The following is a 20,743-nucleotide window of genomic DNA, read 5'->3' as shown; positions in this document are numbered from 1 at the left end:
TATCTGTGAAGCTATCGGAAATGAAACACTGTACCTTAGTTGTTGAGACAGTGGTGTGAATTCAGGCAACCTAAATTGACATTCTCAGTATGCTTCTTAAAAGCTGTACAGATTCAGCTTCTTAAAAGCCTCTTTGCAAAATTGGGATAATGATGCCTACCTCTCTTAACTTTTGTGAGAATTAAATGAAAGATGATAAGTATTTAGCTTACTTATAAATGCTGACATTAGAGGATGCTGAGTCTCTATGCCCTCACCCTATCCCTTTCCTCCATCCACCAGTATTCAATGTCAACATCCTCACTGGCCCTTGAGTATTTTAGCATCAGAATTTATTTTAGAGCTCCTGCTTGATGGTGTGGTTATTCAGTCAGTTATCCTGTGTATTTTCTACTGCCAAATATCTTTTATCTCCTGTGAAACTCAAGGGTTCTCAAACCTCTTGTGATCCTAAGAAGGCTAACAAGACAATGCTGAGACATTTTGACTGGTCCTCAGATTTGCAAAAAGCCAAAGAAAGTATCTTCCATTGGAAATAACTACCAAGGGGGATACTTCAGAATAGAAAGGTATTGGGTCAACTCTGACTTTTTTGGAGAAAACTTTGAAAAGTACTCATCCATCACTGGCATTCCGTGGGTGGAACATTTAGGGAACATGGTAGCTAATGTTCTAAAATCATACCTTATGGTCAATAGAATCTATGAAGTTTTAAATCTGCATTAATAATTATAATTACCATTTAATTTATACTGTCCTTTTTGGTTTTTATAAAATACTTTTTATATAAATTTGTCCATTGGTCCTTATAAAAAATGAGTGAAGTGTTTGTTATAATCTCTATTTTATACATGGAAGAATTGTTTCCCAGAAAGATTGGTGACTTCTCACTTCATTGTTCAAACCAAGGGCTCTCATTTTCTTGTAGCATAAGGGTTAACAGAAGGAGCCCTGGTGTCACAGTGGTTAAGTGCCAGGTTGCTAACTAAAAGGTCCATGGTCCACACCTACCTGCTGTTTCACAGAAGAAAAGTGTGATAGTCTGCTTCTGTAAGATTACAACGTTGAAAACTCTGTGGGGCAATTCTACTCTGTTCTATGGGGTCTCTGTGAGTTGGAATTGACTTGAAGACAGCAGGTTTGGTTTGGTTTTTGGGGTTAACAGCATGGCATTGGGAATCACACAGACTGATTTTCATATCTGTGTGCTGGGTGCCATTGAATAAGGTGTTGATTCCTTTTTGCCTTTGTTTCAACATTTAAAAAAAAATAAAGATAACAATACCTTTTTCCTCATAAATTAGAACTGTGTTTTGTGTTAAGATTCAGAAAGTCAATTTAGAGAGACTTAAACAGGTGGGAGATATTTCTTACACAAAAAGCAATGTGGACTGAGTCATCTGCCAGCACTGGTTCCCTCCTTTGACAACGTCACTGACAACCAATCTGCAGTTCTCCTGGCCTTTCCCTATTCTTGTCACCTCAGCTGGTGCTCCAGACACGGTGTCTGTGTTCCAGGTAGAAATGAGGAGAATGAATGGCCCAACCTCTTCTGTTTCCTTTCAGAGACAAAGAAAAAGCTTCTTATAACCCCCGTGGACTTTTCTTCTCTGTCACAGCATGCACTGTTATATGCCCACCCCATGCTGCAAGGGACTCTGGGAAAAACCGTTGAGCCTGGGGCTGGGAATGTTTCTGCCCCAAATAATGTTGGGTCACTCTTCACAAAAAACAAAAAAGGAGGAGGGTGCTGGATCATAGCAGGGCCCCCATCACCTGGGCCCATCACATACCTTCTAAAGATATTTTATTCAATATGCTGCATTTTTTTAGCTATGCAATAGATTTATGTATAGTAAAAATCTGATCATTATACTATTAATAATTATATTAATAGTATAATGATCAGATCATTTCTTTTTTTTGTAGATAACAAACACCTGTGGAAGAAAAATAGTAGTTAATAATCATAATCAAAGATGAAAATGCCCCTTGGTATTTTTACTGAATTTAATTTTTAAATACATTTTAGCTAATTTTAGCCTCAAAATATTTCTCTAAGTAGGAACGTGAGTATCATTATTCAATTTTACAAACAGTTAAATGAAGGCCTGTAAGAGTGAGCTTCCTCCAGTGGAATTACTTAAATTAATTGTAGAATCATATGTATACATTTTTATTATTATTATTGATGAAAGTATACACAGACTAAGATATTCCATTTCAACGTCTACATGTACAATTCAGTGACATAGGTTAGATTCTTTAAGTTGTGCTCCTGTTCTCAATATCCTTTTCCACATTATTCCACCACCATTATCTAAACTCGCTGCCCCCTAAGCTCCCCATCTGTCATGGATTGAATTGTGTCCCCCAAAAATATCTACCAGCTTGGCTAGGTCATGATTCCCTTGTCCGATTGTATGATTGTCTACCATTTTATCATCTGATGTGATTTCCCTATGTGTTGTAAATCCTCTCACTATGTTGTAATAAGATGGATTACCCACTTAGATGGATTAGGAGCAGTTATATTGATGAGGTCTACAAGATTGGACAGTGTTTTAAGAGATATAAAAGAAAGAAAAGAACAGAGAGACATGGGGGCCTCATACCACCAAAAAAGTAGTGCCAGGAGCAGAGCACATCCTTGGAATCTGATGTACCTGTGCTGAGATGCTGCCAGACCAAGGGAAGACTGATGACAAAGACTTTCCTCCAGAGCCAGCAGAGAAAGAAAGCCTTCCCCTGGAGCTGACACCCTGAATTTGGACTTGTAGCCTAGTAGACAGTGAGAAAATAAATTTCTCTTTGCTAAAGCTATCCACTTGTGGTATTTCAGTTATAGCAGCACTAGATGACTAAGAAATCATCCAATCTTTTGAGTTGCCATCATCGAATTGATTTCACACAGATCATTCTTTAAAGGAACACAATGCTCAAAGTAGGTGTACTTTACTAATTAAGTTATTTTTTTGGTTCAAAGAAAATTTCAGGAGATAGTCTTGGATTAAGGTTTAAAGTTTGGAGATTATCTCAGCATAGTAGTTTCAGAGGCTCATCCAGCCCCAATGGCTCCAGAAATTCTGGATTCCATTAAGAATTTAAAATTCTGTTCTGCATTTCCCCCCTTATGATTAGGATTCTACTGTAGAATCTTTGATCAAAATGTTTGGTAAATGGTAACTGGGCACCATCCAGTTCTGTTCTCATGGCAGAGGAAGCAGTTGTTCATGGAGGAAATCAGATTTTTTATTTGATATACTCATCCAATTCCTGACTCTCCTACTTCCTCTGTTGCTTTGGGTGAAAGGAGACCTGTTGTTGTACCTTGGATGGCTGCCTGCTAGCTTTTAAGACCCTAGTCACTATGCAATAAACTGGGAGTTAGAACAGAAATACTAAGAAACAATAATTGGCTAATTGATTGGGATGTCCCTTGAAACCATGACCATAAACCTCCAAACTAACAACAACAACAACAAAAATCCAGTGAGGTGTTTGGTTATGCATAAGCAGCCACAGCAGCTGCCCCCCGCCGTTTTTTAATAAAAAAGACATATAACACTATATTTGCCAATTCAATGTTTTTCAGGTATGCAGCTTAGTGATATCAGTTATATTAATCCTTTGTGCAAACATTACCCTTAATCGATGCCAAATTTCCCATTTCCCAAGGACAGAAACTCATTGCTTTCCAAACAGTGGCTCCCCTTCTACCCCTTGTAGCCACTAGTAAACTTTGGTCTCTATGATTTTGGCTATTCTTGTCATTTTATGTAAGTATGATCATATAATATTTGTCCTTTTGTGATTGACTTATTGTACTCAGCATATTGTCTTCAAGGTTAATCCGTGTTGTAGCGTGTGTCAGTAGTTAGATTCTCCTACTGGCTGAGTAGTATTCCATTGTATCTATGAGCTACATTTTGCTTATCCATTCATCCACTGATGGACATTCATTTTGATCAATTTTTGTGGTGTCATTTAGATTACATGTATTAGTACCCAAGACACACCTTGTTATGGATGGAATTGTGTCCTCCCAAAATATGCGTTGTAAATTCTAACCCCTGTACCTATGGTTATAATACCATTTGGGAATGGGTTTTTGTTATGTTAATGGAAGTATTAATGTAGAGTGTGTATTAAGTCAATCTCTTTTGAAATATAAAGTAATAAACAAGCAAGCAAGAGAAACGGGGGAAGATACCATACCACATGAAGATCACCAAGGAACCAAGGAACAAGGACTTTCCCCAGAACCGACAGATAGAAAGCCTTCCCCTAGAGCTGGCACCTTTAATTTGGACTTCTAGCCTCCTAAACTGTGAGAAAATAAATTTTCGTTTCTTAAAGCCACCCACTTGTGGTATTTCTGTTAAAGGAGCACTAGGAATTAAGACACACTTTTTTCCTTCCTCCAGAAAGATAAAGAATGATAAACAACAGTTGCTTTTATTAGCAAATCACTGCTGAAAAATTAATGATAGATAATTCCTTTGCAAAAGGGGAACACTTGTATGTACACTATTTGATGTTCCAAAAACAATCAGGTAAAATAGAGATGGCAGGTGAGACCTCAATTCAGACAGGAGGAAACTAAGATTCTGACTACGTGACTTGCTCAAACTCATTCAGCTTATAAGTGAAAGAGCTGGCAGAATATCAATCTTCACAATTTGGGCTCAGTCACTTTTTTCACTGATCCTTCCTGCTTTTCAGAAACATAAGGCTCCTTTCATCTGTACCTCTGATGAGAAACAACATTAATTTGTAAACTTTAGTAATTCTGAACTCAAGTCAAAGCTTGCAACATTGGAGTTATATGTAGACTGTACATGTTTTGTTTGGCCCCCCATACCTTGAGCCCATGTAATGAAAAATTATAATTAATTGACAGCATTTAAAAACTAGATTTTATATAAAATGCTACATTTGTAGCTTCTTTCAAAAGAAAAAAAGAAAATCAGAGCATCTACACCAGGGCTACATTCCCGAGTGGTATAGTCTGGACTGAAGCGCTACAGCTCCCTTTAGACCAGGCATGGATTCTTTCACATTGCTACAGTCTCCAAAACTCCCTCTTGGGCCCCTAACATGGAAGCTAAGATAGCTACCCTTCACTTATTTGATTTACCTGCCTGCTGTCTGTAGACAGGTAACTTGTGACCTCTGCTTAAGTTACAAGCCATTTCTGATACCAGTCACTGAATCAGATGATATAGTATTTTTCTTTTCTTTTCTCATTTCTGAGATTTCTTTGAGATCTTCAGTGATTTAAAGTACAGAAAGCAGAATTTATTTGTTGTTTGTTTTCAGGTTAGGTGGAAAAAGTTGACTTATCCTTTGGTCTGTCTGGCAATGATTGGTGTGTGCTACCTATGTTCAGTCACTGTTGGGTATGAACTTGACAATGTTAGACTAGTCTGGCAAGGAAGAGTGAAGGTGAAGGAAACCCTTTGCCATAGAGTTGATTCAGACTCATAGTGACTTTACAGGACAGAGTAGAACTGATCCATAGGGTTTCCAAGGAGTGGCTGGTGAATTCAAACTGATGACATTTTGGTTAGCAGCCAAGCTCTTAACTGCTATACCACCAGGACTCCAAAGGTGAGTGAGGTACCCTTGAAAATAACAGGAAGGGTGCAGATAGTTGTGTAAAACACAGGCCCAACAGTATAGACTCATCTGCCACCAGAACTTAGATTTCAACCATCTGAGGGCCATTGTTTGACTGAGAGCTCCATACCCACCCATCAAGTTCATGGTAAAATAGACTTCTTAAAGGAGTTGACTTATCCCTTGTTTTTTCCCCACATAAGTATAATTAAATATGAAAGGTGGTGATGGCTGTTGAACATCTGTCTTTAGCGTTCAGATTTTTCACAGTCTGTTGATTAGGTTATGTTTTGTATTATTCCAATGTCCACAGCTGTCAAATGAAATGGGAGCAGGCCTGCCCAAATCAGGAAGCCTGGGTCTGCAGCGGCTCTTCATGTTCCATGTGGTAATAGCCGGTGACAGCTTTGACTCTGAACAAATTGTTTTCTGTTGGTTGATGGGTCTCAGCTGTTCTAACCCGGGAAGTGATGAGTTTTGCTTTCATTGGGAAAGTAAGATCTGTTCAAATAGAGTTGCTGGCTTCTTTGGGTGTTATTATTTGTTTGATTTCTTTGTTTGTGGATATATGTGTGTGTGCATGCAATGGTACTTTCGTCCATTTTTGACAGCACGTTCTGAATTTACAAAAGCGTAATATCTGGAGCCTTCCAAGGTCTGTACTGTTCTTAATATATGGTGAGAGAGCAATCAACACAAGGGCAAGAGAAGCATTTCAGACAATCTTACTACTACCAAGCTCTCTGAGATTGATTTCTCATCTTGACTGAGGAGCATTCATTCTCAGGCTGTGAACTAACCTTGCAAGCAAGGTTAGTTCACACCAATATCCTTGGGTAATGCCAAACAGTGGGGTGCTAGTTAAGATGGGTAGGATCAGGGAAACACTGAGAATCTTCTGTCAGAAGTGTCAGATCTACAGACTTAATTCTGTATGCTGTGGGAGTGTTTGCGTGCATAGCACCAAAGTTGACTATCTTTAAAATGGAGAGATCCAGAAGGTTTTCCCCAGTGCCTTCATGTTTGTTTGTTTGTTTGTTTCCCCTTTCTCCCTATCAAAATGTGATCTTGGAAAAGGATTTAAACATACTTTGACCAAAAGGTATAAATAATGAATAATTACTTACTTGCACTTTAATAAGAAAAAAAATTGAAGGTATCCATTGCAATCCTATAGAACTTTCTGTGATGATGGAAATGTTCCCTATTTGTCCTGTCCAAGTCTATAGCAACACATAGCTATTGAGCACTTGAAATATGAATATTACAAGTGAAGAACTAATTTTTTTTACTTTTTATTTTATATTAATCAACTTATCTTTACATTTAAATAGCCACCTGTGACTGGTAACTACCATATCGGAAGACCAGAAGTACAACATTTATGATGAGATTTGAAGCTTTCAGCTATTTCCATTGAAGTGTGTATTTTTGAGGAGGACTTAATCCTGTCGGCATTCTGAAATGGTACAACTGCCACCTGCATGTGTAGCACTGACCATTTCTAGTGTCTAATATTTAGTACAGAAGTGATTAAATCATAGGCATCAATAATGTATTTAAAGAATGAGCACATGAATGAATGTAAATTAGTGATAAATAATAAAATTTACTGTATCAGCTAACATATATTTTGAGCCAGGGACTAAGAGAACTATGTTTCTTACATCAATTTCATGAAGTACATATTATTGAAAACCTTGTTTTACAGATAAGGAAACTAAAATATTTTTGCTCCAGACCAAAAAGCTAGTAAATAAGGGAGTTGCCTTCAACTCAGTTCATCTTTCTCTAAATCCCACGTTCATAATGACAATCAATCACTATTATGTCCATGAGCTTTAAAGTACAGCTGACTTTAGGGTTACCTAAGAGAACTCATATGATCAGGAATCGATGGTACTGAAGAAAGAAGTCCAGGCTGCATTGTAGGCATTGGCGAAAAACAAGGCTCCAGGAACTGAAGGAATACTAACTGAGAAGTTTCAACAAATGGACTCAGAGCTAGAAATGCTCACTCATCTATGCCATGAGATTTGGAAGACAGCTACCAGGACAACTACCTATTCCCAAGAAAGGTGATTCAACAGAGTGTGTAAATTATCGAACAATATCATTAATATCACACACAAACAAAATTTTACTGAAGATCACTCAGAAGTGGCTGCAACAGTATACCAACAGGGAACTGCCAGAAATTCAAGCTGGACTTAGAAGAGGATGTAGAACCAGGGATATCATTGCTGATGTCAGATAGATCCTGGCTGAAAGCAGAGAATACCAGAAGGATGTTTACCCGTGTTTTATTGACTATGCAAAGACATTCAACTGTGTTGATCATAACAAATTATGGACAATATTGTGGAGAATGGGAATTCTCAAACCCTTAATCCTGCTCATGAGGAATCTGTACATGGCTCAAGAGGCAGTCATTTGAGTAGAACAAGGGGATACTGCGTGGTTTAAAGTCAGGAAAGGTAAGCATCAGGGTTGTATCCTTTCACCATACCTATTCAATCTCTATGCTGAGCAAATAATCCAAGAATGTGGACTATATAGAGAAGAACCAGGCCTCAGAATTGGAGGAAGAGTCATTAACTACCTGTGATATGCAGATGACACAACCTTGCTTGCTGAACGTGAAGAGGACTTGAAGCACTTACTGAGGAAGGTCAAGAACGACAGCCTTCAGTATGGATTACATCTCAAAGTAAAGAAAATGAAAATCCTCACAACTGGACCAATAAGCAATATTATGATAAATGGAGAAAAGATTGAGGTTGTCAAGGATTTCATTTTACGTGGATTCACAATCAACATCCATGGAAGCAGCAGTCAAGAATTCAAAAGATGCATTACACTGGGCAAATTGAATGCAAAAGACCCCTTTAAAGTGTTGAAAAGCAAAAATGTCACCTTGAGAACTAAGGTTTGCCCAGCCCAAACCATGGTATTTTCAATCACCTCATATGCTTTGAAAGCTGGACAATGAAGAAGGAAGAATGAAGAAGAATTTATGCCATCGAATTGTGCTGTTGGCAAAGAATATTGAATATACCATGGCCTGCCAAAAGAACGAACAAATCTGTCTTGGAAGAAGTACAACCAGAATGCTCCTTAGAAGCGTGGATGGCGAGACTATATCTAACATCCTTTGGGCATGTTATCAGCTTGGTAAAAATAAGTGTCAGTGAAAAAGAGGAAGACCCTCAATGAAATGGATTGACACAGTGGCTGCAACAATGGGCTTAAGAATAGCAACAATTGTGAAGATGGCACAGGACTGGGCAGTGTTTCGTTCTGTTGTACATAGGGTTGCTATGAGTCGGAATCGAGGATACCTAACAGCAACAATAACAATGGAACTCATATCTGAATGTAGTGTCTTAGTTCTCCAGGTCTTTTTCTTTTCTTTCTTTGAAGATTATGTTTACAATAAAATAATGTCTAGATGCAACTAGCACAGAGTAAATATTCCATAAAAGGCAACTGAATTATTTTATTATCATCATAATTATAAAACATTTACATAAACTCTAATTGGATATGTGCTCTCAATCAGGAGAGTCACTGAATCATAAATGAACCTCATAAATGATTCTGCCCTTAATGTTACCAATGACAGATATCACAAAATTATAGTTCTGAAGGGGCTCAAAGAGAATAGTTAGAAACAATTGTTTCTTAGAGAAGAGCTATTGCTATATTTCATTCTATTTTCCACGCAAAATCAGCAATGATGCATATGAGTATGGTTACCAATCTTAATGATTCTTGAACTTAAAAAATTCTGTACCTCATTGTCTAAATAACTACTGCATATTAGTGAGGCTATATAGGGTGTGTCTGTAAACCATTTTGAATTATTAATAGAAGCACTGATTGCATCATTTCCAGTGAGCATAACTATTATTTTCTGCCATTCATTTGCTCCGAAATGTATTCCTAGCATTCCCACTCAGGACTTGTCAACCACTGCTCCAGGATCTGATATTAGAAAACTAATCTACTTGTTATATTAACATGAAAAAAAAAATCTACCACAAGGCACTTAGCTGTCAGCTGTATGATCTGAAGAAAAATTCAATGGAATTGATTTGTTTTAATTCTTCAGTGTACCTAATTGGTCCCAAGCTGATTGCCAGTTAGTATTCATAACATTAAAGTCAGGTTAACTATTTGATTGCTAGTCTTCACATTACCAATATCGTTGTCATTGTGTGCCATTGAGTGGATTCCGACTCATAGTGATCCTGTAGGATAGAGCAGAATTGCCACATAGGGTTTCCTAGGCTGTAATCTTTACAGAGCCGCTATAAGGTCACTATGAGTCAGAATCAACTCAATGACACACAACACACACACATACACACACAATCTTTACGGGAAAAGATTGCCAGGTATTTTCCTCCTGTGGAGTGGCTGGTTGGTTCAAACTGCCAACGTTTTGGTTAACAGCTGAGTGCTTCATCACTGAGCCACCACAGCTCCTTTACATTATCAGTGCTGTTGTTGTTGTTGTTAGGTGCCATTAAGTCAGTTTCAACTCATAGCTACTCTGTGAACAAGAGAACTAAACACTTCTAAGTCCCGCCCCACCCTCACAATCATTGCTATGCATGAGCCCATCATTGCAGCCACTGTGTCAATCCATCTCCTCGAGGGCCCTCATCTCTTTCGCTGACCCTGTACTTTACCAAACATGATTTCCTTCTCCAGGGACTCATCCCTCATGATGACTTGTCAAAGTATGTGAGAAGCTATGCTCATCCTTATTTTGAAGGAACATTCTTGCTGTATGTCTTCCAAGACATTTGTTTTTTCTTATGGCAGTCCGTGGTATATTCAATAATCTTTGTAAACAACATAATTCCAAGGCATCACTTCTTCTTTGATCATCCTTATTCATTGTCCAGCTTTTGCATGTATATAGGGCGATTGAAAATACCATAGCTAGAGTCAAGCACAACTTAGTCCTCAAAGTGACATCTTTTGTTATTAACACTTGAAAGAGATATTTTGCAGCAGATTTTCCTAATGCAATACAGCCTTTGATTTCTTGACTGCCGTTTCCATGGGAGTTGATTGTAGACCCAAGTAAAATAAAATCCTTGATTACTTCAACCTTTTTGCCTTTTATCATGATGCTGCTTATTGGTCCAGTTGTGAGGATTTTTGTTTTCTTTATGTTGAAGCATAATCCATATTGAAGGCTTTGATCTTCATCAGTAAGTGCTTCAAGTCCTCTTAAATTTCTTTAAGCCAAGTTGTGTAATCTGCATAATGAAGTTTGTTAATGAGTCTTTCCCCAATCCTGATGCCTCATTCTTCTTCATATAGTCCAGTTTCTTGGATTATTTGCTCAGCATACAGATTGAATAAGTAGTGTAAAAGGATACAACCCTGGTGCACACCTTTCCCAACTATAAACCATGCAGTAGCCCTTTGTTCTGTTGGAACGACTGCCTTTTAGTCAATGTACAGATTGTACGTGAGCTCGATGAAGTGTTCTGGAATTCCCATTCCTTGCAATGTTATCTGAGATTTGTTATGATCCACACAGTCAAATGCCTTTGCATAGTCAATAAAACACAGGTAAACATCTTTCTGGTCTTCTTTGCTTTCAGCCAAGATCCATATGACAGCATCAGTGATAGCCCTTGTTTCACATCTTCTGCTGAATCTGGCTTGAATTTCTGGTAGTCCTCTATCAATGTACTGCAGCAATTGTTTTTGAAGGATCTTCAGAAAAAATTTACTTGTAAACGATATTAATGATATTATTTGATAATTTCTGCATTCTGTTGGATCACCTTTATTTGAAATGGGCACAAATATGGATCTCTTCCAGTCAATTGGCCAGCTAGTTGTCTTTTAAATTTCTTGGAGATGAGTGAGTGATTGCAGTGTTGCATCCATTTATTGAAACATCTCAATCAGTATTCTGCTGATTCCTGGAGCCTTGCTTTTGTCCAATGCCTTTGGTGCAGCTTGGACTTCTTTTTTCAGTTCCATTGGTTCTTGATCATATGCTACCTCCTGAAATGATTGAACGCTGATCAATTCTTTTTGGTACAATGACTCTGAATTCCTTTCATCTTCTTTTGATGCTTCCTGTGACATTCAATATTCTGCCCATAAACTCCTTTAAAATTTAAACTCAAGATTTGGATTTTTCCTCAGTTCTTTCAGCTTGAGAAATGGCGAACATGTTCTTCTCTTTTGGTTTTCTAATTACAGGTCTTTGCACATTTCATTATAATACTTTGTCTCTTAGAGCTCTCCTTTGAAATCTTCTGTTCATCTCTTTTACTTCATCATTTCTTTCATCCTCTTTAGCTTCTCTATGTTCAAGAGCAAGTTTCAGAGTCTCTTCTGACATCCATTTTGATCTTTTCTTCCTTTCTTTTCTTTTTAATGACCTTTTGCTTTCTTCATGTGTGATGTCTTTGATGTCATCCCACAGCACATCTGGTTTTTGTCATTAATGTTCAATGTGTTAAATCTATTCTTGAGATGGTCTCTACATTCAGGTGTGATATACTCAAGATATTATTTTGGTTCTTGTACACTTGGTTTAATTTTCATCAGTGTTATGGATTGAATTGTAAAACCCAAACCCAGTGCTGTCGAGTCGATTATTGTGTCCCCCCAAAATATGTGCCTACTAGGTCATGATTCCCAGTATTGTGTGGTTGTCCTCCATTTTGATTGATATAATTTTCCTGTATGTTGTAAATCCTAATCTCTGCCTGTGGTTAATGAGGTTATATTGGATTATGTTGAAGAGGATTAGGGTGGAATGTAACACCCTTGCTCAGGTCATATCCCTGATCTAATGTAAAGGGAGTTTCCTTGGGGCGTGGCCTGCATCACCTTTTACCTTAGAAGAGATAAAAGGAAAGAGAAGCAAGCAGAAACTTGAGGACCTGGGGTTCCTGTGCTGAGAAGCTAGAAGCTCCTAGTCCAGTGGAAAATTGATGACAAAGACCTTCCTCCAGAACCAACAGAGAGAGAAAGCCTACCTCTGGAGCTGAAGCCCTGAATTTGGACTTGTAGCCTACTAGACTGTGAAAGAATAAATTTCTGATTGTTAAAGCCATACACTTGTGGGCCTTCTGTTATAGCAGCACCAAATAAACAAGACCATCAGCTTCAACTTGAACTTGCATATGAGCAATTTGGTCTGCTCTGCAGTTGGCCTCTGGCCTGGTTCTGACTGATGATGTTGAGCTTCTCCATGTTCTTTTCCCACAGATATAGTTGATTTGATTCCTGTGCATTCCGTCAGGTGGATTCCACCTGTATAGTTGCTGTTTTTGTTGTTGAAAAAAGGTATTTGTAATGAATAAGTTGTTGGCCTTGTGAGATGCTATCATGTGCTCTCCGGCATCGTCTCTGTCACCAAGGCCATATTTTCCAGCTACTGATCCTTCTTTGTCTCCAACTTTCACAATCCAATCACCAGTAATTATCAATGCATCTTGATTGCATGCTTGATCAATTTTAGGCGGCAGAAGTTGGTAAAAAATCTTCAATTTCTTCATCTTTGCCATTAGTGGTTGGTGCATAAATTTGAATAATAGTCTTATTGACAGGTCTTTCTTGTGGGCATATGGATATTATCCATCACTTGCAACGTTGTACTTTAGGATAGATCTTGAAATGTTCTTCTTGATAATGTCTTTCAATTTGTCTTTCCAGGCATAGCAGACCATATGATTGTCTGATTCAAAATGGCCAATAATGGTCCATTTCAGCTACCATATTGGTCTTTATGCATTCCCTTTCATTTTTGATGACTTCCAATATTCTTTTATTCATACTTTGTATCCATTCAGATTAGTAGTGGATATTTGTAGCTGTTTCTTCTCATTTTGAGCCATGACACATCAGCAAAGGAAGGTCCCAAAAATTTGACTCCATTCACATCATTAAGGTCTACTCTACTTTGAGGAGGCAGCTTTTCCCCAGTCATATTTTGAGTACTTTCTAAACTGAGGGGCTCATCTTCCAGCACTATATCAGACAAAGCTATTCATAAGGTTTTTACTGGCCAATTTTTTCAGAAGTGGACTCCCAGGCTCTTTCTAGTCTGTCTTAGTCTGAAAGCTCCGCTGAAACCTGACCACCATGGGTGACCCTATTCATATTAGAGATACAAGTGGCATAGCTTCCAGTATCACAGCAACACACAAGCCACCACAGTAGGACAGACTAAGAGACTATTGGTAGACATTATCAATAGACTTTGCAATTTCAGGGCTCTTCAATTTGACTGTCACATTTTAGTGATCGCATTAGCATTTTTTCTGTTCCTTTGTGAAGCTTAGAACAATTCTAATTACACAAAACTATTCTCAATATCTCCTAGTATATTGGTGAAGCAACTCAGTGCCTGGTAGATCAAGATGATGATCTCTCTTGGTCATGTAGTAAGGATGGCCTAGATATGTGGCTTGTAGTAGGATGGGAAAAGGAAACTATAATACGAAGTAGGTCTGTAAGGCTGGAAAAGATAGGCAGAATGGTGAAGACTGGCTATTGGGCAGAATGGACCAGTATTGGAGGCTGAGACTTGAGAAATGTCTAACATCTGAATGAAGGGAGTGAAATATCACAAACCAATGGATATGATTTGGATTAGAAAGACAGATGAGGTAGTAGGGCAAGTATGAGCTCAAGTCCTCTGTTATAAAGGTAGACTTTGTTTCTCTAAACCCAGATATAGCATCTAAGATTGGGTATATAGGACACCAAATTCAGTTTATTTAGTAAAGAGTTTGAAAATATAAATGAGTCTTCATTTACTTCATTCATTTATATCCACATTGATCTGTTAAAATAAGCAGTAAGATGAGAATGATTTTCTAACTAAACATGTGTCAGCTTCATTCTAAAAGACATGACTAGCACAATGTACTTGTACAAAAAAGGGCTGGGGTTATAAGAGAGGAGATAATAGTAAGTAACAAGAAAAGAAGATATAACAAATATTTAAAACAAATTAAAGCATAGTCTGAGTCAGCAGCATTTTATTGACTGAGCGGGATGATGGTCCTTCATCACATTTACTTGGTTCTGAAATTATTTAAAGGCAAATAATAATAATAATCTGTGGCCATGACTTTGTCTTAAGTTGGATTGAGATTTTCAAACAAAGGAGTTGCAATTAGAAATTAAATGATGGAAGATTCAGAATGGTTATTAAATAATTTGCAATCAGGAATTAAATGAGTGCAGGCCAGAGATCAAAGTTTGAAAATCGTGACCTTGGAGAGCCAGAAGTTGTCAGAGATTGCAATCACAATCACATGCTCTGAGAAGTCAGCTGAATTGATGGAAAAATCAGGAGGCAAAAGCCAGTGCATAGAATATCCTGTAATATGACAGATCTTTACTGTGTTCAGGAAGCAGAATCCTACACATGGCATCAGGGAAAGCATAAGAGTTTCAAAGAAAAGTCAATAATATCAATATTAATATCTATCTATACATACATATATATGTATGTGTGTGAATGTGTGCATATGTGTGTGTGTGGTGTATGATATATAAAAACCTGTTGCTGTCGAGTCAATTCTGACTCATAGCGACCCCATAAGACAGATTAGAACTGCCCCCATAGGAGTGGCTGTTGGATTCGAACTGCCAACCTTTGGTTTAACAGCCGAGCTCTCAACCACTTAACCATATATATATTCTCACTTTCTAATATATTTTACATGTAAGTACTCAAGTATAAGGAAAATACTAACACAGGAAGCATCAAAGGAATATGGAAGGAATGCCCAGAGTCACTATACCAAAAAGAATTGGTAGATGTTCAACCATTTCAGAGGGTAGCATATAATCAGGAACTGATATTACTGAAGGAAGAAGTCCAAGCTGCACTGAACGCAGGCACTGGCAAAAAAAAAAAAAAGTCTCCAGGAATTGACAGAATACCAGTTGAGATGTTCCAATAAACAGATGCAGCACTGGAAGTCCTCACTTGTCTATGCCAAGAAATTTGGAAGGCAGCTATCTGGCCAACTGACTGGACTAGATCTATGTTTATGCCTATTCTTAAGAAAGGTGATCCAACCGAATGCAGAAATTACCAAACGATATCGTTAATATCATACTCAAGTAAATTTTTGTTGAAGAGCATCACAAGCAGCTGCAGCGGTATATTGGCAGGGAACTGCCAGAAATTCAAACCAGATTCAGAAGAGGACATGGAACTAGGGATATCATTGCTGATGTCAGGTGGATCCTGGCTGAAAGCAGAGAATACCAGAAAGATATTTACCTGTGTTTTATTGACTATGCAAAGGCATTCAGCTGTGTGGATCATAAGAAATTATGGATAACATTGCAAAGAATGGGAATCCCAGAACACTTAATTATGGGTATGAGGAACTGGTACATAGATCAAGAGGCAGCTGTTTGAACAGAACAAGGGGATACTGCATGGTTTAAAGTTAGGAAAGCGTGTGTCAGAGTTGTATCCTTTCACCATACGTATTCAATCTGTATGCTGAGCAAATAATATGAGAAGCTGGACTATATGAAGAAAAATGGGGCATCAGGATTGGGGGAAGACTCATTAACAACCTGTATTATGCAGATGACATCACCTTGCTTGCTAAAAGTGAAGTGGACTTGAAGCACTTACTGATGAAGATCAAAGACCACAGCCTTCAGTATGGATTACATCTCAACATAAAGAAAACAAAAATCCTCACAACTGGACCAATAAGCAAAGCCATGATAAATGAAGAAAACATTGAAGTTGTCAAGGATTTCATTTTACTTGGATCCACAATCAACACCCATGGAAGCAGCAGTCAAAAAATCAAAAGATGCATTGCATTCGGCAAATCTGCTGCAAGAGACAGACTCTTTAAAGTGTTAAAAAGCAGAGCCACCTTGAAGACTGAAGCGTGCCTGATCCAAGCCGTGGTGTTTTCAGTCACTTCATATGTGTGTGAAAGCTGGATGATAAATAAGGAAGACCAAAGAAGAATTGACACGTTTGAGTTGTGGTGTTGGTGAAGAATATTGAATATACCATGAACTGCCAAAAAAACAAACAAATTTTTCCTGGAAGAAGTAAAATCAGAAGGATCCTTTAGAAGTAAAGATGGAGAGACTACTTCTCAGATATTTTGGACATGTTATCAGGAGGGATCAGTCCCTGGAGGAGGACGTCATGCTTGGTGAAGTAGAAGGACAGTGAAAAACACCATCAACGAGGTGGATTGACACAGTGGCTGCAACAATAATCTCAAGCATAATAAAGATTGTGAGAATGGCACAGGGCTGGGCAGTGTTTTGTTCTGTGGTACATGGGGTACTATTAGTTGGAACCGACTCAACAGCTCCTAACAACATTCAAGTATAAATGCATATTTATGGTTCTATATGTTTCCTGCATTATAATAACAAAAGACTGGTTTGCAGACTTTTAGTTAATTTCTTTATCTCATGACATCTGTAAATCATCATCAGAGCTAAAGATATAATGTCCCACGATTACCTCGAAGAAGCAGACTTTCACGGGGGTTTTATGAGTACCAATATTATAACTTTTTCTCCATTCTAATTTCAATTCTACCCCTACTTTCCCCATTGTGATAACAAAAGGCTGCCATGAACAAGTGTAAGCATTAATAAAATAGGCTGGAGAAAAGAGTCTGGGCTTTGTTGGGTCTGGGGTCTCAATTTTGTGTGTGTGTGTGTGCTCTTGCATTTCTGTTATTCCAGACATCATTATTTTGAGTGAAATTTTTATTCAGATAATTGTAAATTCACATGAAGTTGTATGAAATAATTTGGGAAGATCCCTTGTACACTTTGCCTTGTTTCCACCAACGGTAATGTTTTGCAAAACTACCATATACTATCACAACTAGTATATGTACTTTAATAATTGATGGTACTCAAATTCCTCGAGTTTTACTTATTCACTTGTACTTGTGCGTGCCTGTGTGTATATGAAATTCTAAATGATTTTATCACTTGCGTTGGCTTGTGTGTCCATTACCCAACTCTCTTCAGTAACCCTTCATAATTTTTTTCTTTGAACTTCAAAATTATCTAAATTTTACATATTATTAAAAAAATATATTATAGGAACATCTAAAATCCATAAATAGGAATAAATTCAGTATAACCAAGATTTACATTATAATTAGCCTTAAAAAACAGAAGCATACAAGAACAGCCATATGGGAGTACCATGTCATTCAAAGCTATTTTATCCTGAAGAAATCATTTTTAAATCTCTGGTTTGACCACAAAAGAAGGGAAAGAAAGAAGATTTAGTAGCTTTCTTTACGTCTGTAGGCTTATTTGAATTACAAATAAATACTAAAACCTCAAAAAATTAATAATAGATTTTCACAGTGTGCAATCTCAGCCAATTCAATGTTTTTAAATGATTAGTAATGTTTATTTATTCTTAACATATTTTCTTAACAAAATATATTTCCTTAAAAAATATTCTTACGAGAGGGATTTTTGACAAAAAAGATAACATATCACAGTGGATACATAGTTCCCAAATGCCATTCAGGAAAGGTGTACCAATTTACACCTTTGCTTTAGTCTTGCCCTGCCCAAAATATGTATTATTATATACTTTTAATGTATCTGACAATCCCGTGGGTGAATTTTTTTTTTCATTGCATTGCTATTTTAAATTGCATACAACTGATTTTTGTTATATTTGAAAATTACCTCATTTTGCTTCTTGGCCATTGGAATTCCTTATTTTAATTTAATGCTACTTTCTACCTTTCTTCATTTGTCTATCAGGCTTCCTTATTTTGTAATAGGTTTATTTTTTTTCATTCATATATGTTGAAAACATTACACAGTATTTGCTCACCTGTTAATTTTGTGGAGGCTTTCAGTTTTCCATGGACTAAGTATCAGTCAGGGTTCCATGGTTTCTGGTGTTGATGTTTTGCTTAAAAATACTCTGTCCATCAGGAAAAAGAAGTCATTAACAATACATTTAATCAAATTTTTACTAGTGCATATTTAGTTTCATTTTCTAAGCTTGAATCATTAATGCATTTTATCTTTTTTGTGTCAGATATGTGTTAGGAATCTTATTTAGTCTCTTTTTTCTTTCAGGTGTTCAGCCCTCTCCCCTTTATTTAATGCCCCTTTTCATATCCTCCCTGGATTTTAAAGGCTTACTTGGTTATATACTATGATTTCATATATTCTTTCTTCCTCTGCTTTTTCCAACATACAGCACTTATGTATCTGCTTTTTCTCAGGCCAACACCACAGGTTTTAAATATGGTTGCTTTAGAGTATATTTTACTATCTTGCAGAGACAATAGTCTTCCTTCACTCTTCCTTTAAAAAGAAAATTGCAATCCTCAGACATTTATTCTTCCAAATAAATCAATCATATAATTAGGTGTTTGTTTTTAGTCCTTAAGGACCCTAAGTCAGTATAAAATTGGTCTACATTATTTTGTAGATTAATATCGAGGGGAATATATGTATACATACATACATATAAATTTTATAATTCCTATTCTTACAATTTATATATAAATAAACAAAACAAACTTGTTGCCATCAAGTCAATTCCAACTCACAGTGGCCCTATAGGGTGGAATAGAACTGCCCCATAGTGTTTCCAAGAAGTAGCTGGTGGACTCAAACTGCTGACCTTTTGGTTAGTAGCTCATTTCTTAACCACTGTGCCATCAGGGCTCCTTTGATATAAATAATAATAAGTTTATGCTTTATCTTGATATCCTAATCAAGTGTTTTTCATGGATCTCAGTAAACCTTCTTGGTTTTCTTCATATACATTCTGAACATTTTATAAGAGCCTTGGAAGATGTACCTCTAGCTTTCAGGTTCAATTACTAAAAATGGGCTTTCCCCACAGGTATCAATATATTTCTCCTTTCTTACTTCTCATGGCATAGAGGAAATGACTGTCAGACTGTCACCAGTAAGAAAAAGATAACATAAAAAAAAATTTAGGAGGTAGAGTCAACATGGCCCTATAGAAAAAAGCACCATGCCATCCCTCCACAGCAAAGACTCCAAAAACTAAGTAAAACAGAGACAAATGTCAATCCTGGAACCCTAAGCATCAAAGGAAGAAATAAAGAACTCAGCCAAGTACTGAGTGAAATAAGAAACTGATAGAGAAGAGAAAGCAAAGAAAGGTATCATCTAATGCAGTACGGATTCGCCATCTTGGACTCCTGTTGGAGATTGGTGAACAGAGAGTATGGGAAAGCAGCTTCATGTAGCTCCCAGCAAGAGACAGAGCACCCAGTAACCAGTGATTTACACTTTCCAACCCCCTTCTTTCTCCCCCCTCCTCAGCCTCCACAGCTTCCTTCCTGGCTGTGGTTGCTCGGCTGGCTGAGAGGTGAGAGCTGTATACCGTTTGGATTCACCTCAACCACATCAGACATCGGCAGACAGGAAGTACAGGAAAGCAACCTTACAGAGTTCCCAGCAGGAGACAGAGCACCTGCACTCTTTTTTTTGTTTGTTTTAGGCTCCTGTTTCTCTCTCCGGTCTCTCTTCTTTCCCACACTCATCTTATCTCCACATATCACAGCCTAATCCCTCCACCCTGTTTACCTGCACCATGCTCTGAACATCACACCCCTGAACAGCACATGCAAGGCCTACTGGAACCTGCCTTGCACTGATTTCCAGCCTGCCCTGTCTATCCTAGTACCTGCTACAAACAACCTATCCCAGCCCTTCCCCTTAAGTTGGACCTGCCCTGCTGCACCATAGCTGAGTGACTGAGTGAACGAAGAGGTGAAAAGTATTGTGCTCACAGACGAGCAAACAACAAAGTATGCACAGCCCGCCTGCTGAGACATAACCAAATAAAACAAAAAAAGCAGGAGGAAACAAATCTACAATCAACGAATGAAGAAAATAACTACTGAATGTCCCAAAGACAGCAGACAATATCAAAACATATTAAAAAATAGGATAGGATGGTTCCAGTAGGCATCCAAAATAAAACACCAGATGACTTTCCAGTAGAAGAAAAGGCACTAGAACTACCTGACAGGGAATTCAAATCTCTAATATTCAGAGCAATCCAAGAGTTGAAGCAAAAAACAGG

This window comes from Loxodonta africana, chromosome 12 (genome assembly GCF_030014295.1).
Source record: "Loxodonta africana isolate mLoxAfr1 chromosome 12, mLoxAfr1.hap2, whole genome shotgun sequence".
In the NCBI taxonomy this organism is placed as follows: Eukaryota; Metazoa; Chordata; class Mammalia; order Proboscidea; family Elephantidae; genus Loxodonta; species Loxodonta africana.
The sequence above is the reverse complement of the archived record's forward strand: the minus strand, read 5'-3'. Positions refer to the sequence as shown.